Source organism: Leptopilina boulardi, unplaced genomic scaffold (assembly GCF_019393585.1).
Source record: "Leptopilina boulardi isolate dan_hultmark-lab unplaced genomic scaffold, ZJU_Lbou_2.1 LbouV2_370, whole genome shotgun sequence".
In the NCBI taxonomy this organism is placed as follows: Eukaryota; Metazoa; Arthropoda; class Insecta; order Hymenoptera; family Figitidae; genus Leptopilina; species Leptopilina boulardi.
The window spans coordinates 54,955-72,532 of record NW_026137941.1 but is presented as its reverse complement, the minus strand read 5'-3'; the positions used below and the strand labels follow the sequence as shown (position 1 = coordinate 72,532).

At 27.8% G+C, this 17,578-nt stretch overlaps 1 long non-coding RNA gene across 4 annotated transcripts in view; it reads left to right on the top strand.

Moving 5' to 3' along the window:
- LOC127287419 (uncharacterized) overlaps positions 1 to 17,578 on the top strand; it is a 66,970-nt gene that overhangs the window by 5,612 nt on the left and 43,780 nt on the right. For 3 of the 4 annotated variants that reach the window (XR_007843875.1, XR_007843873.1, XR_007843874.1), the window contains exons 2-3: positions 6,190 to 6,231; positions 11,808 to 11,989. The exons of the other annotated variant lie outside the window; for it this stretch is intronic. This is a non-coding gene — a long non-coding RNA (uncharacterized LOC127287419). The remainder of the gene's footprint in view (positions 1 to 6,189; positions 6,232 to 11,807; positions 11,990 to 17,578) is intronic. 4 annotated transcript variants of the gene reach the window in all.

The following is a 17,578-nucleotide window of genomic DNA, read 5'->3' as shown; positions in this document are numbered from 1 at the left end:
CACGAAGATACTTTTTTTAAAAAATAGATATATTAAGTTTTGTCATTGCATCAATCTTTTATTTCAATCAAATATTGAGAAATTAAAAAAAAAATTTGAATGTTATTGCCTATACTCAAAAATTCTAAGCTTTCCAATTTTTAATAATGCGCCAAAAAGAAAGTTATTTATAAAAATTTTTTGAATTTATTTTATCTTAAGAATTTAATTCGACTAATTGTTTTTATTATTTTTCAATGATGAAGGTGAATATAAGGGGGCAAAATAGAGTGGAATCTTTATCCGAGATTGAATTGCAAGTTTTCTGTTGGTGTCGAAAGGCCTCTCTCTCTCCTACTTAAGAACTCGTAAGGCCGCACCTGGTTGCACCTGCGCGACTCTAGATATCGGCAAAGGCGAGAAAACGTGGGATGCGCTAGTATATACTAATGGGAAAGTAGACGCGCGTCATTATTTTTCACCTCTTTGTTTATTCAATGTCAAAAACTCTTTCATTAGGCGCTTAGAGCAGAAGCTGTTTTTCATTTTATCCTTTTCCTCTTTAAAGTTTTATTTCAACCGTTTGTTTCGCTCTTTTAGAAAATCGTTTAAAATCTTTTCTCTATTTCCGTATTATAATATAATGAAACTTTAAACTATTTCCATAAATTGTAAAATAGCTGTAAAACTTAATGGGAAAAAAAATAGTTATGGTTTGTCGACTTTAAATCCCACTTGGAAAGATTCCCCGGAAAGTGCCCACTGGAGGTTCTATCAGAATTCCGCCGGAAGTTCCAACGTAATTCCGTCGGAATTCTATTGGAGTTCCAAAGAATTTCTGATGGGATTCTAAAGGAGTTCCGACGGAATTAGGACTCTAAAAATTTTGAAAAAAATTAATTGGAATCCCATCGGAAATTCTTTGGAACTCCGATGGAATTCCGATGGAATTACGTTGGAAGTTCCGGCGGAATTCTGATAGAACCTCCAGGGGGCACTTTCCGGGGAATCTTTCCAAGTGGGAAATTATTATTGAAAGTATAGGTATAGAAACAAAATTTTTGATTTCCTTGGACTTAGTTTCATGTAGTGTTAAAAGAATTTGCAAAAGGAAAAACAAATTTCCATTTTTCTCCTAACAAGCAAAGCCCTCATTTTGTTTTGTAGTGTTTATAAATTCTTGTATGCGCGCTATTTTCACTCATTTAACGTAAATTACTCTTTCTAACTCTCTGACAATTAATGCCACACTATACACAACGATTTTAAGTGACGTTGACTGCAACTGGCACAATTCTCAGAGAGGATGAAATCACACATTGTTACTGCCTAATTAAGTATAGAGAGAAAAGAATGCTTCGTGTTTTTTTTTTTCGGGTAAATTTTTCTCAATTTCCCTTTTTTCCTCGTAAAAACATTGACAATTTTCCTTTTGTACAATCTTTTGTTCCAACTGTTTAGGTTATGTGGATGTGAAAAATTATTCTCAGAAAATAATTCTTTAGGTTATAAATTTTTGAATACATAATTGAAAACGCACATTTGCTCCCAAGGCTGATTATAGATTCGCGTTCGTTCCGGATATCGAGTTTCTTCTTCTTCTTCTTCTTCTCTTCTTCTGACATGCCCTCGTCAGATAACATGTGCTCAACTTTCATAAGGTCTGCTCTTTAACGAGGTCTTTTACAGTACCGGATGTCCGGTGACACTAGTTTTTTTTTTTTAAGCAGAAAATGTTTCAATATTTTTGTGTCTAGAAAGAGCGTATTTAGAAACAAATTAGTTTTCATTCATTCCACAGTCTCGTGGGCAAAATCACAGCTATTGGTTGTCCAATAAAAAATTCTAAAGAAATGATTCTTATGCATATTAGGCAGTTTGAAGACAACATTTTTTCTGTTCATTCATACAAATAGTTGATAAATTTACATATCCTTACTCAATATGTGTGGGTATTTTATTTTCAATGGGTTGAAAAGCAAATAATCAAAAATCTATTGACCTTATCTCATTGATTTCGAAATGGGTCAAGTGTTCTTAGTTTTTCTGTATTATATCTTTCTTTCAATCAGGTTTTATTGAAGAAACGTTTTCGATTTTAGAAAACCGGATTAGGTCACACAATTTGAATTCTATTATTACAGAAATTTGACTTCTTATTGTTCTAAATTCTATGTTTTAAAAATAATAACAGTCGCGATGAACCATAATCGTGGTTATGCCACAATGAATGCATAACAAATGTATCGTGACATCGGAATTTCACAAAAAGAAAATGTACAAAAATTTTATCGGTACAAAATTATACATATAGAATCGTTGCGTGCCTTTCTTGAAATTAAATTCTTTAGTAGTGTAATAAGAGAGATGTCGACGCATGTAAAATGTAATGCATGGAATTTTACTTTAAAATGCTTTTAAAATCTTAAGCAATATATTTGGGAATTTGTTTCCTGTTATAAAAAAAAAAACTTGACAAAGAAAACATTCGCACAATCCAATTTTTAAATTATGCACGAACGTCCGTCATCTTTTTTTTTTTTTTTTTTTTTTTTCTCTTTACAACATTCTCGAGGCATGACGCGCTATGAAGGTTTATCACACCCACGCACTCTTGTTAGTTTCTTTCCAAATTCTGATAATGTGGGTTTTTGTAAATAATTTACTTCAGTTTTAGGGTCTATTTTCTTTTGATGCTTAAAGAAAGTTTTAGTATTTAAAATGGGAAAAATGGTAAATGATGTAAATGTGACAGACACACCTCCTTGGCGATAAAATTTTATATATACTATAGAAAATAATATAAGAGTTGCCTCATTGAGTTTTGCATGGTCATACAACAAAGAGATCCACTGAGAGAAGATTTTTTTGGCAGCTGCTCGTTGGCTTTGTGCTTATTTCCGAACTGACCTGCTTAGCTGGTGTATGTTATACCTGTTTCGAAGAGTTCTGGGAGCTCGTTGCTTATTTTCAAGTATATTTGCACCGCGCGTCTTGGATACACAATTCCCCCTTAAGAGAGGTTCACCTTATATTCACGAAATATCGCCTAAACAATATTTGAGAATTTTTCTTTCCCATGAAATCAGTGTGAGAATTTAGGTTTCCTCTTTTTCACTTCAAGTATTGAGGTTTACTTATTATTGTTTTAAATAGCTTGATAAAAATCTTTATTTTGTTTAAAAAAATAACAATATTCGGCTTTGTACAATTTTCATAGGTTTGTTTTTAGTAAAAACCAGAACTTTTGCATACATACTTTATTTAATTTATGTTTGTGATTCTTTTGAAATAGATCCGAGATATATTAAAATCATGAAACTATCAAAGGTCAGAATGTCATTAACCTCATCCTTAAGATGCAAAAACGTACACGCGATACCGTTGGCACGAGTTTTGATGCACCTGCCATTTTGTTTGAGAAGACCTCGCGGTAGCTGCATTCCTTTTCGCTTTGGGAATTAAAATAAAATCTTTTGTTATTGAAATTCTAATATAGAAAAACGGAAGGAAAATTTTTTCTCATTTTAAAATTGAATTCTCTTTGCGATATTATGAAAGAAAACAAAAAATGAATCTTAACTTTCTGAAAAGTGCGGTTCCTTTTTGAGATGTTATATGAGATTCGCGGTTTTAAAGCATAAAGTAGTTAAGACGGAAGTTACATAATAATCTAGCGCCTAGCGGTACTCGTGGTGAGAGGAGCCCATCCGGCACGTCATAATAACTTAACCCGTGTGGTTGAAAAGTAATAGTACTGAGGGAATAGAAAAAAAAAATGAAGATGCAAAAAAAGTTTAGTTTGTGGGCCCTTGGCAGGTTGTTATGTCTATAATACATATATACTATGTTACAAATGAGAATCGTTTGTGGTTAATGCAAAGTGTAGCCTGATTAGTTGAGGTTGTAACACCATTTTATTTCTTATAGAAGAGATTTTAATTATCGGTTTTGATATTTCTTTATAATTTGTCAAATTGAATTTTATTATTGAGTTGATCGAACTATAACATTAGTCAATTCGCGATCGCTTAAGGGAAACAAGTGAAGGTACAAGTTAATGGACCATGTTCTAGCAAGTAACGGGTAATAAAATAAGGCAGTAACGAGTAACAATATAGGAGAATAAATCTTTTGAACGACGAATGCAAGAGTAAAGGGTGTAGAAAAAGAAAAAGTGTCAGTCGTTAAAGGTATTTTAGTGACAAAAGAGAATTTTCTCTCGAACAATTTTTAATCGAAAATTAATCAAAATTTTACTGGTTTTATATCTTCATCAAAAAAATTTTTTTTTTTCTTAAAAATACGGGTTTTCTTTGACTTTTTCTCCTTGTACTATTTCTAGGAATAAATTATAGTGTATCGGGAAGTCTATTGTTTCAAAAAGAAGAAGAATAGTAAATCTAGTCTGTGGAGAAAATGAGTCGAAGTTTTGTAGCCAATTTCCTGTCTTCTGCTTTTTCAAAGTTCTGGAGTCTTCCGGTTGAACAGATGAAATGATTTACACAGTCTTGTTATACTGCGAGTGAAAGAGAGAGAGAGAGAGAAGAATGTCTTTCAAGTTCAGTGTTGATTTCATCTAGAAATAATTATCTTTTGATGTTTAAAATTAGATCAAAAAAGAAATTTTCTATTTAGAAAAATTAATTTTTAGATTAGAGTATACCTTTTATATGGATTTGTTTGGTTTTTTTTTTTTTTTTTTTTTTTGACGCATATCAAAAATAAATTGCACATAGCAGTGTCTGACCTCGCTGTTAGACATTTGTCTTTTGTGTTATACACTAGTGGGATAGTACATCATCCGTTTAGCGTTTTCAAAGGTCTCTTTAAATTCAACGTCTACGTTACGTAATATGCGCAAAAAGTAAAGTAAACAAATTTTAAACAGACAAAATTTTCAGATTCACACATCCGGCAGATGGTATTATATATATTTTTCATAAATAAACTTTGTTTTTTCTAATATAAACTATTAATTTTAACTAGTAACAAAATCGCACTGATTGTATAATTAAGAAATTATATAAATATATACTATATATGGTTGAATTATGATCATTTCCAGTAAATTAGACAGATGAAAATGAATAATATTAGGTATCTTGTATTAAATTACACTTTTGTAATTCTAAGCCTGATAATCAATTTTTATATTGATTTCAAAAACGTTTATGTCATTCCCAGGTGTGAACTTACAAGTTTCCTTGCGCAATTTATATCTAATAGATATTACAAAATAAAGAGATATATAAATTTTACTTGAATGTAAAGTAACATGCAGGTTTTCGCATATATTTATTTATTCGAGTCATATTTACCCGGGTAGAGTAAAACTCACAGGTGTTCAGATTGATTCTGCTTCTTTTAGGAAAATAAAACCTGTTACCACTGCGGCAACTTCAAAAACAGGTTTTCTTCAACGAAAAAAAAATCCTCAAAGAACCCGGAAAAGTAAAAAGTCAATTTTAAAAATTAGAGAAATAACAGTTTTCCTGCTTTAGGAGTATTTTTCTTTAGGTAAAAAAAATCCCCCCCCCCTTTAATTTACGAGAGTGTTCTGATTAAGACACCGTTGACTGATCACGATAGTAAATAAATTTTAGATATCTAGCGGATTAGAGAGATTATTTTTATTTTTTGGAATGATCATAAAATGCAGGAAATAAATTCCAAAAGGCGTGAATTCCTTTTTTTTCACATATATAGACGAAACTTGGCGATATAGGAGTAATATAGAAACAATACATATATATATATACATCTGTAACAACAAAGGAAACGGTTGGCAAGCTTCAAAGCGAATGAACGCTCGACCTACTTGTTTCTCTTGTAATGCACCAGGGACTCCATCAAAGACGATGTGTTTCCTGTCTTTCATTGACTAAATCGCCACGCCGGAACGTCCCACCTGGATCCTTAATTTCTTGAGAGAAAGAGAAAAACTGATATAATTTTCGAAAAAAGAAAACAATTTTCTTCTTGAGCGCAGATGTCTCTTGAATTCCTTAAACGAATAGGGGAATAAAAGAAATTATAGTTGTTTAAAATACAGTTTTTCTGATTTAATAAACATTGGATCTGTAAATGAATATATTTGATTATATTGTGTGTTAGGTTATGTTACGTTATTTTATGATTATGATGATTGTATTTTGGATGTTACAATGTTTTGATGATTCTAATGATGATTTTTTCTTTTTGTTGCAGGTTCGTTTCTAGTCTTGATGATCAGTTCTTAATTTAAAATTCGTAAGTAACATTCATTTATTCTGCATGTTCTGAACGTACAAATGACCGGAAAATTTGTTTCTTGGTCCATTTATTACATAGGTCGACAAAATTTTGTCCCACTTTTCCGAATTATTTTTACGTGTAGAAATACGTTTTTTGACACATATTTGAGGTTATTCAAGAGATTATTTTTTTTCTTCAAAAAGGTCGTTGCAGCATCTGAAAGTACTATTCTTCTGCTTTAAATTGCATTTTGATACTTTAAAAAATCTTTATTTAGTCCTGAGTTATCGTCATTTGAATTTTCTGTATCTGATACTACACAAAATTTACCAAACTCAGAAAATTCAAATGACGATAACTCAGAACCAAATAAAGATTTTTCAAACAAAATGCATTTTAAAGGGGAAGAATAGTACTTTCAGATGCTGCAACGACCTTTTTGAAAAAAAAAATTATCTCTTTATATTAAACATGATCTCAAATATGCTCAATTTTGAAGTCAGATTCTGACCCTAAATATGAATTAAACGAAGTTTTGAATATTATTAATATTTTTTCTGTAATATAATATTTCTACAATAATAGAGTGTAATACTATTCACAACAATCAAAAATTTGAATTTCTTTTCTTTATAGTTTATGAAGAACATTTTATTTCTTATTACTCTCTAAATCTGAATCAGTCATATTTTACTGATTAGCAGTGGAAATCTACTAATTGCCATAGCGAGAATTGAGCAACTGACAATTAGTAGAAATTTACTGATTCAATTAGTAAAATATCAATTACTGATTGAATCAGTAATATAAATATATGGCGGCGGTCACAAAATCTACTGATTTAATAGTTAATTTTAAAGGTTATTACAAATTACTGATTTACATAAGTTATTTTCTATTGCTTGCATATTCACTAATTATATTAGTAAATTTCAAAAAATAACTGAATCTTCAGTTAAAATGAAAAGTACTGATTGAATTAGTAAAATTTCTACTGATTCAGATTTAGAGAGAGTACACATGGAAAGTGTAATATTGCGTATTATTTAATAATATTGAATATACAGAAAGTGTTGGTGTATTAAAATACAAAATTGAATGCCGATTAAATTCCAAATAGGTCATTATAATTTTCATGTTCGAAACAAGAAAGATCAATATTATTAAAATATATTTGAAAATTTAAAATGTTATCGATAAGTGGATGAAATGCGCATGCACGCACGCAAAGCAATTGAAATCTGATATAACTGTTAATTATTTTCCAAGTGACCTACGTATTTGTAGGAGCTACACCTGCACACTCAGGTTTCTTTAATTAAATCGCACCAGAGGGAAAGAGAGAGAGAGAGAGATAGAAAGATATTCGCGTCAAGTGAATCGAACGAGATTACGAAAGATTTAACATAGATATTGCAGCTCTAATCCGCTAAAGTCTCTGGCAAATGTGTATTATATTTATATGAGTATATACCGCGCCGTTAAATATGATAATTCTGAAAATGTTGTGGGTTGTGCGCACTATCTTTATATATTCATTATATTAAGTACCGTTGTCGCGTCAAGTGACAGAAATGTTAATGATCCATTCAGTTATATTTTTTTCTAATACCTCTCTATATATTGATTAATTATTATTTTTATTTGTAAACAAAGTCGTTGATATTTTTTTACGATAAATCAAAATTTCCAGAATTTTTTTCTTTTCCAAGTTAGATTAGACTTCTTTTACTTCTGTATAGGAAAAAGTATATTTCATGAAGGAAACTTGTTTTAGAAAATTATTTTATCTTGGAAAATAAAATTTATAGCAACAAAAAAATTCTTGTATTACAAAATGGCTTATATTATCTTGTGAATAATTTCGATTCTCTTTTGTATTGCAAAAAAAAAGGGATATTTATTGTGAGACAATTGAGGACAGCATGTTTATGTGACTCCGTTATAATTATTGTCGTTGATATAAGACGGTCGGTCGCGTTCCGCTCCATCTTCCAAGGACAAAGGACAAACTTCACTTTTGCTTTTCCACTATATATATATATACTCTCACTTTATAAGACTTCTCTCGATCGGGAATTTATATATAAATCTTTTCCTCTCTTGTGAGAGAGACATGCCAGATGAGATAGTCCTTGACAGTGAGATGGTCCAGGAACGTTTCTGTTCACGTCCTTGAAATAAACGATATCTTTCTAAATCGGAAATATAATTTGCTGCGCATGCAATCCTTTCACTATTATATAGTGACTGGCAAAAAAAATTGTTGGAAAAAATTATTTATACTCGATTGTTAATCTTGTTTTTAATTTAAAGAGTTAAAAAGAAATAAAAATATTGATGCTGCAAAAAAAAGTAAAATTTTATTTTGTGATTATAGGAGAAAAAAATTTTGGTTAGTAAATCAGTTAATTATTATTAAAACCGTTTTTTTTTTTTTTTTTTTTTTTGTTCCTCTTTTAAGCTTCTTTAAGCAACGGTAGCAAGTCGAATTCCGTTATATATAGTTTACCTACTACTGCGTTCATACGCCATCGAAGTGTAGCAACATTTTCATATTGCGAGAAAAGGAAATGATAGAGAGAAAATTGCTCAGGGGAAATAAACACGCTTCTTTTGCGTTGTTTTTTTTTTCTCAATGTGTTGGTGCGCGAGAACAACACCACGACGTTCGAAATTAGAAAACAACTCTTTTTTTTTTCTTGCGCATTTTATCTTTCGTACATCCTCTATAAAATCTAGATTCTAACGTGTTTCGTTTTCAGATATGAAAAAAAGAAACAGAAAAGAAATGGAAATTTTCTTGAGAGTACTCCCACACACAATTTTCAATGCTTTTTTTTTTGTTAAAATCTTCGCAAATAATTCTAGGTACAAAAAAATGGTTTTTTTTTATTTATTTTTTTAATTTAATTAATTTTTTTTATTTAATTTATTCATAATTTTATTTGTTGAATCATTTTTAATTTAGAAAATAATTATGAAATTATTGTCTTATTTTTCTTTCCTTTTTTGAGAAAGTGTACTTTTAAAAATAATAGTCAAGGTATGTTCCCTTTTTTTAACGATTAAAAATAAACAGCCGTCAGCTGTTTTGCTCGTAAAATAGCCTCAACATCGTAGTTTTCATCGCGCGTTTGAAACGTTTCTCCAGTGAATATATATATATATATATATGCAAGATGTAGAACGACAGGTGCATTTTCTGTACCAAGCTTAATTAGAGAAGGACAAAGAAGCAAAAGAAAAAAAAATATATATAGAAGTTGTAGTAACGTAGTAAAACTGAGATAGCAATTTACATAAAGTCGTCCTGACTTGAGGAGAAGCCAAGGTCGAAGAAAGCCGAAGTGTGGCACCTACATAAATTTCTGGGTTTTGTGTTTATTATGTAAATTTCCCTTTAAACTGGCGTCAACTTGCAAAAAAAAAAACAGAATTTCATTCATTTTTTTTCGACTAAAAAAAAAACCTAATAATTTTTCTTCAGACGGAAGAAAATCTAGTTTAATTTTTAAGAAAGTGAAATTATAATGTGGAAATTAGAAAAAGAAATATATTTATTCTTTCAATGGAAAAAAAAATTTATGAAAATTTATTTTCGATGAAAAGATAATATATAAATATTAATATCATATTGAAATTAATTACCTTTTTTATTACTATTGTTCATTGTTTTATTTTGTTACTTTTTTTCTATGGTTATTAAATTACTTTCTCGGGTAAAAAATGGGGGAGAATAAAAATATTGTTGGAATTGAAATTAATGAATTATTATTAATTAATAGGTATTAATTAATTAAGCGCGGCTTTTTTTTGGGACACTATTATAAACGAAATGTATCTCAAGCATGAGTGTTATATATATATATATATATATGTGGTTAGATCACGTGGAGAATCGCCAAAAAGGGATACTCAAATGAGCCGACTACCTGACACCTCTGATCTATATTTACAGGGAGAACGACCGATGGACTATGCGATCGATCGTATGCTGCCAAGTACTTTCTTGGCCCCAAATGACTACTAGCTCTGATCAAATCCACTTTGACAAAATTATACATATCAAAACAAAATCATCATTACACTATAAAAAAAAAAAAAAATTATTTGATTCAAATACTCGATTACTTGACTATTATCAAATAAATATTTATTTGTATCAAATAATTATTATTCGAGCCAATTAAATTGTATTTGTTTCAAATACAAAAATTATTCGTTCAATTACAATTTATTTAATTCAAATAAAAATTTATTTGGTTCAAGTAAATATTTATTTGATAATAGTCAAGTATTTGAATCAAATAAACTTTTTTTAGTGTATAGATTCCATAAGTTTCATTAATTTTTTTCTGTACATGGAAAAAATAATTAATTTTAATTTTTTATTGTTTTCTAAACATTTTCTTATAGGATAAGTGCAATATTACTACCGATGCCCCAATTACTACGATTTCTATAAAATTAGTAAAACTTACTAATTGAGAAAAAAATATATTTTCAAAATAAATTATTTTAACTTTTCTCCGTTTTATTTATATATATATAAAATATGAAAAGTGGAAAATTAATGTAGATTGGGTGAAATTTCCCTTGATCTTTGATCTTGTGTATAGACTGTGAACAATTCTTGTTTTCCCATCGTTAAATATCATGTGTTTCAATCGGTTCGTAATGATCATTTATAGGTGCGAGGACGTGTTTTAAATCACTCTCTTCTCTTGAAAAGATATATATCGAATTAGCATACATGTGTGATTTATGTCGAGTTAGATTCTCAGCCAAAACCGCATCTTCACATTATGTACATTAGCAAAAAGAAACATATGGTAATCACAACGCGCGCATATATATATATAAATTCCTCCATTGTTCAAAAGTCATCTGTTTAATAATATTATTCTTAAAATATTATATATATATCCTCTCAAAACGAGTTTATGAATAAGCTTTTGAAAATTTTTTTCTTCTTTGCATTTCTGATATTTATTTTACTATTTCTATTTATTTATTCTCTTTTTTTTATTATTGTAAATAAATTTAAATTTATAATAATAAAAAAAATTATTTATATAAATATTGTTTAAAATTAAATTTAAAGCTTTCTGGGTTCAAATTGATAAAATAAATAATAGAAAATAAAGTGGAATTGGGAGCGTAATTTTGAGGTTTACTATTATAATATTTCAATGCGAGGAAAGTTCTTCTGCAGCTGCTACAAAATGACGTTTACCTTGAGCGCAAAAGTCGTGATTGCATTTTGCTGCAGTTGAACCACACCTCGATCGCTCACGTTTCCTTGTTTCACGGAAGACATTATACGCGAAGCTTAATAAAACTTTTATAGAATCGATCAAATTTTTGCCATCCCCTTTCGTTTTTTTTTCGTATCAAAACCACAAAACGTTCAATATTTTTTCGTATAAACAATTCTCGAATGTTCCAAAGAACTAATTAAATATAATTATTATATATAATAATATTAATTATAATTTTTTATTATTTTTATTATATATTATTAGTATATATACTATTATTATAAAATTTTTATATCATTATTATATTCCTGTTTTTTTATGTTTCAGGTCAGTATTGGTGCCTCTATTTTTTTTTTTTTTTTTTGGAGTCTGCGTTCTCATGCTTGGGAGGTTAAGTTGGGGTTAAAAAGCAAAAAGAAGTTCACAGCTTTAATTCTTAAGACCTGACCCGACAGCAAAAGCGTCGAGGGAGATTATCGCGTGGATAAAATAGCTGGCTTAATTATCCGGTAGGTACCCAAAGAATGAGGGAATCAAGAACTGCATTGCTTTTTGACCTTCTGATTTCACAGAAAATAATATATTATCTCTTGCTTAAATTGTTTTAAGATTGTTCATATTTTTTTAATTTATATATATAAAATATTTTTTCAATTTTATATTTATTCAAAATTTTTATTTTTATTCAATGTATTTCTAAAATTTTATAGCCAAAATTTTATTTTTATTTATCAAAGTTTTAATTTTATTTCTATATCGAAAGTTTTATTTTTATTAATAAAAACAGAAAAACGTAATTGAAATATCACAATCTTAATTTAATTTAATGCGCTGAAAAAAAAATTTATTTAATTCAAATAATCTTGTACTTGACTATTATCAAATAAATATTTACCAAATAATTTTACTAAATAATTCCTATTTGGACCAATAATTTCTGTATTTGCAACAAATAGAATTTAATTGAAATAGTAATTAATTGATAGAAATAAATATTTATTTGATAATACTCGATTATTTGAATCAAATAAATTTTTTTTCCATTTTATTTTTGTTCTGTTTTTTAATGAGTCATATTTAATTGACATGAGTCTTCAAAATGTTGACAAGCGGATAAACATATTTTTCAAAATTAATTTCTATTTTTCATCTAAGATATAGTTTTTTTTTTATTTTCGTCTCAAAGATGCGTGTTTTTTTTTTTTTTTTAATTCGTTAGTTTCATTTAGTAATTGTCGAATAGAATAAATTTTTTTTCTCCTCGATTTAATTGAATCAGATAATTGGTAGTCAGTGAAGATTTTTTATTTTGGGTGGAGAGTTTTTTTTTCGAGTGATTAAGCTTTCATGATGGATAATTATAATAATTGTTGAACCTGTTGAAAGAAATTGCCCATTGGATTAACCTAATTAACCTTCATCAAAATTTTATAGGATGCGTGGCCCCTCTTTCTCTCTTTCTCTCAATAAATTAAGTCACTTACCGAAACGTAAACTGTTATAGTATATATACTTGATAGGCACGCGAACATATAAACTATCGAACAGAAGGAGAATTATATATATATATATATATATATATGGATTTGTTTATAAAACCGCGTGTGTGCTGTAATCGCGTTCAGCTATTCATTAAATCGACCATTAACTTCTAATTAGTTTCGCTTTCGTAAAATAAGACATTATCAATGAAAAATCTTCTTCCGTTAAAGTTGAAAAAGTTTTTTTTTTTTTTTTTTTTTTATAAATTACTTTCTAAAGTCATTGATTTCAATCATTGTTGACTGCGAGTTTGTGTTGCAATTTGTAATTTTATAGAGAGGAAATTTGATATTCTTTTAGAGATATATTTGTAATCTTGAAAAAATAGTGATTTCAATTAATTATTATATAAAAAAAAAGGGGGGGAGGGAATTATTTTTATATCGATTTATGTAATAGTATTGAAAGTGAAATATTTCCATATATATAATTTAAAACGGAAGTCAGAAATGTATGACAAAAATTTAGTATATATGGCAATCTGACTTGTTCTAATTACTTATTCAAATTAATGGAAATTAAATGTCACTACTGTAAATGCTTTAGCAAAGCCACCATGCTTATTCGTTCTTGACAAATTTAGGTCATGATTCACGTTTATTATCTTCTCACGCAATTATTATTTTTGGACTTTTGTGAAAGAGGTAAACATCAATTTAAAAAAAAAAAAAAATAGTCGCGAAGTTATAGAAATTCGGAACTTGAAAGTTTGTTTCTATTTTTTTGTATTTAAAAAATTAAATTTTTATAAGTTATTTAAAAAAAATTTTAATTAAAAAAAATTACTAATTTTTTAGAGAGTAATTAAAAAATTATTTTCGAAATCAATTAAAAATTTTTTTTTATTAAAAATTGATTTTGTTTTTTTATAATGATAATATTCATGATAGAGAAAAAATTGAGTGTAATTAGTTGTCTGCAGGAATCTTAATACAGTTGATAATATCAGCCTTTTTGATATTATATACGAGATTAGCAATTAATTGTAGAAATAAATCATATTACGGCGTGAAATATTGAAAGAATCATTGTACTCATTATTTTCTGTTATAATTATAATCGATTGTTTCACGACAACAATCTTGATTCACATTTTATGTATAATAGTTTAACTATTCGGATATAAATAGTTTATATATATTAATCGATCTTATCGAAATCGTTTAACATGTCCCGATTGTCCAAGGTCCGGTATACACCTATAAGGTTACCCGCTGAGGTGAGAGAGAGAAAGAGAGAGAGAGAGGTTTTTTTTTTTAAAAATCGTTTTATATTATAATGACCTTGGCGCTTTCTCATTATTTTCTTCCCATACAAATTATAAATATTATTTTCCCAATTAATTAACAATTATAATTTTAATAGCATCCTTTTTTAAATTTGACTTATTTGATACACGGAAAAAAATTTTCACCTGAAGCGATAAGTTTATAACTGGAACAGCGATATTGATATTATATTTCACTAAAACAGCGAAAGTTTTCATTATTTCAAAGAAACATATCGTTTCAAAGATTTTTTTCGGTAAAATTCGAGTATATACACAGAAAATTATAAGGTATTAAAATAAGCTGCAACGCTTATTATTTTAATCCAATTTTGCTTATTTTAATACCAAAATGGATTAAAATAATCAAAATTGGATTAAAATAATAAGCGTTGCAGCTTATTTTAATGCCTTTAAATTTTCTGTGTAATAAAGTTTTAGAAACTGCTTTCAAAATTAGAAATATTTTTTTTTTTTAATGAAGACAATAAATATTGTTTCTTGGAAAAAAAATATTGAGGTCTTTGGAAAGCAGCACATTCTGAATTCAATGAGAGAGAGAGAAAAAAAAAAGTACAAGGACGATGGGTATATTCTGTCACACGACTTTTGTTCATTGTCGTGCATATTTCAAAGATGTTACGTAACGCAGAGACAGGTTATATCTCTTTTGCATGTGTTTTTCTTGATACTAAAATCGTTTTTAATAGAACTTTCACCATCCGGCAATATTTTAAACCCCTTCTGTTATATATATATATATATATAAATAAGGATTAAGGATCTATAAATATTTTCCATCATGTTTCTCTTAAGTAAAATTCATTGTACAATCTTTATATTTTCTAAACTCGTGCCCATGTTTACATCCAATTGCACTATTGCAAATTTTATACTTCCAATAGTATTTTCAATTTATTTTATTATTTGGACATTTTTGCTTATAAAATGTTTTCGATTTTTTCCCCTGGGGATTTTTTATTGGTAATAATTTTATTCATTCTTGTTTTTTTGAAATAATTTTATAGGTATTATTTTCGTAGATACACTGAAAAAAAAATTTATTTGATTCAAATACCGGTGTATTTTGGTTATTATCAAATAAATATTTACTTGAATCAAATATTTCTTATTTGAATTAAATAAATTGTATTTGCTTCAAATACTGAAATATTTGATTCAAATAAATATTTATTTGATAATAACCAAATACACCGGTATTTGAATCAAATAAATTTTTTTTTCAATGTAGTAAAATTTTCATAGAGAATTTTTCTTAAGTAGAATTTCTTAGTGTAGAATTTGTTTTATATTAAAATATATGTTTTTGTAAAGATTTCGTGGTGCGTTCCACATATAGAAGAGGACATTATGATATTGAATTTCCGTTCATGGATACGTATGACATTACTCTTCTTTTGAAATGAAATGCCACCTGTTGGTCTATTCGACATTCGAGGATTTCCGCTGTAAGACAGTGCAGATTTCTATTTCACGACCGGTATATATATATAAACGCAATTCTCTTTTCTCCTCCAAAGCGAACTATCTTCTTTCCGTCTTAATTATTATCGTTATACTGTAATTATATCGTCGAGAGTGTGCGCCACAGTCTTGAAATCCATTGCTACTTCAATTTCTCAGGAATCCATACATTCCTCAGATCAAAAGCCATTTCAGAAAAATTATTTTATGAAAATATCGTTTCTTTTATATATATATATATATATATATATATATATATATATATTCACAAATATTTCACATTTTATTTTTACCTTTTTTTTTGAAATTATAAAATAATTTCACTTAAAAATTAGAAACGAAAATTAAATTGATAAATATGTTATATGTTTAATATATTTTATATTATTATTTATAATTTATAATATTAAGTGATAAATGTGGAATTTAAGAGCATAACTTAGTATTTGAATTGTGAAAGAAAATAGAAAATATAGCGGGAAATGGAATGAAAATATTTAACCACAAAATCAGCAACTGTAGAAAATGTTACATGGTCGATAATTTTTTATTATTAATTTTTTCATCAGCTTCTTTTTCTTCTTCTCAATAGCACGTGACAAATTTTAATGAAAGAAAATCGTAGTGTATATAGTTTAAAAAGATTCTTGTGGTTGTTTTACGGGATCCTTTATTTTTGTCACGGTGACGTGGCGCTCGCAAAGTGATATAGATATATAATTCACGCAGCTTATAGGAATAACTAAATCTCTTTATAGTTTTGAATATATTCGAAAATAACCCAAGAAAAACCCTCTTATTTCCCCATATACGCATTTTTTTCCAAAAAACTAATAACGAAAGAGAAAATATTGACATCTAAAAAAAATCATTTAAAAAATTTGTTATCTCTTTTTTATCATTTTTTTTATCATTTTTTTTTTTTTTTTTATTTACACTTTTCTATTTCATTTAGAGGAATTAATTCCATGTTTCTTATTTTAAAGAAAAAAAAGATTAAATATGAGAAGATGAATATTTCCTATATACGTAATATAATTTTTTTTTTGTCTATGATGACACGTGGTTATTAGAAAGTGAAATCCACAAATAATGAAAATCAAATGTAGGCTGAGCTTAATTATAGGGAAATTTGTAATATTATACAATCATAATTTTATTCCTATACATAATTTTTTTTAAGCATTGCCTTTTCAAAAACTAATATCCAATTGCTTATAGTGTTTAAAAATTATGAACCTTTTTCTAATATTTTTCAATATTTTTTAAATTAATTTATAATTAAATATTATAATATTAATTGAATATATATTTTTTTTAAAAATGATATTCAATTAAAATATATTATATTAATCTACAAGTTGAGATCTGTAAGCTAGGCGTCTTTCTGTATACAATGACTGTTTTTAAGTCAATAGCAAAGTCATGTTTCATTTTCTAAAGAGACCTCGCCTCGCGCTTCTTATCGACATCAAAAACTCTCTTGATGTCAGTACGGAAGTCGTTAAATGATACTTCATTTTCAAAGTGCGTTTGCCACTGTCACGTTTGTCAATATCAAACTTCAAATAATGCTGACGTTATTATTTTTTTTCTCAAAATAAAACGAAAAAAAATTGTTCCTTACAAATATCATTAAGTATTTTTAAATTATAAATGTGTTTATCAATAGTGACTCAGAATCACTGTATCATAGTATTAGAATCATAGAATTGGAATTACACTATCATAGTATTATAAAATCATACTATCCTAGTATGAGAATGACATAATTAGAACCACAGTATTATAGTATTAGAATCCC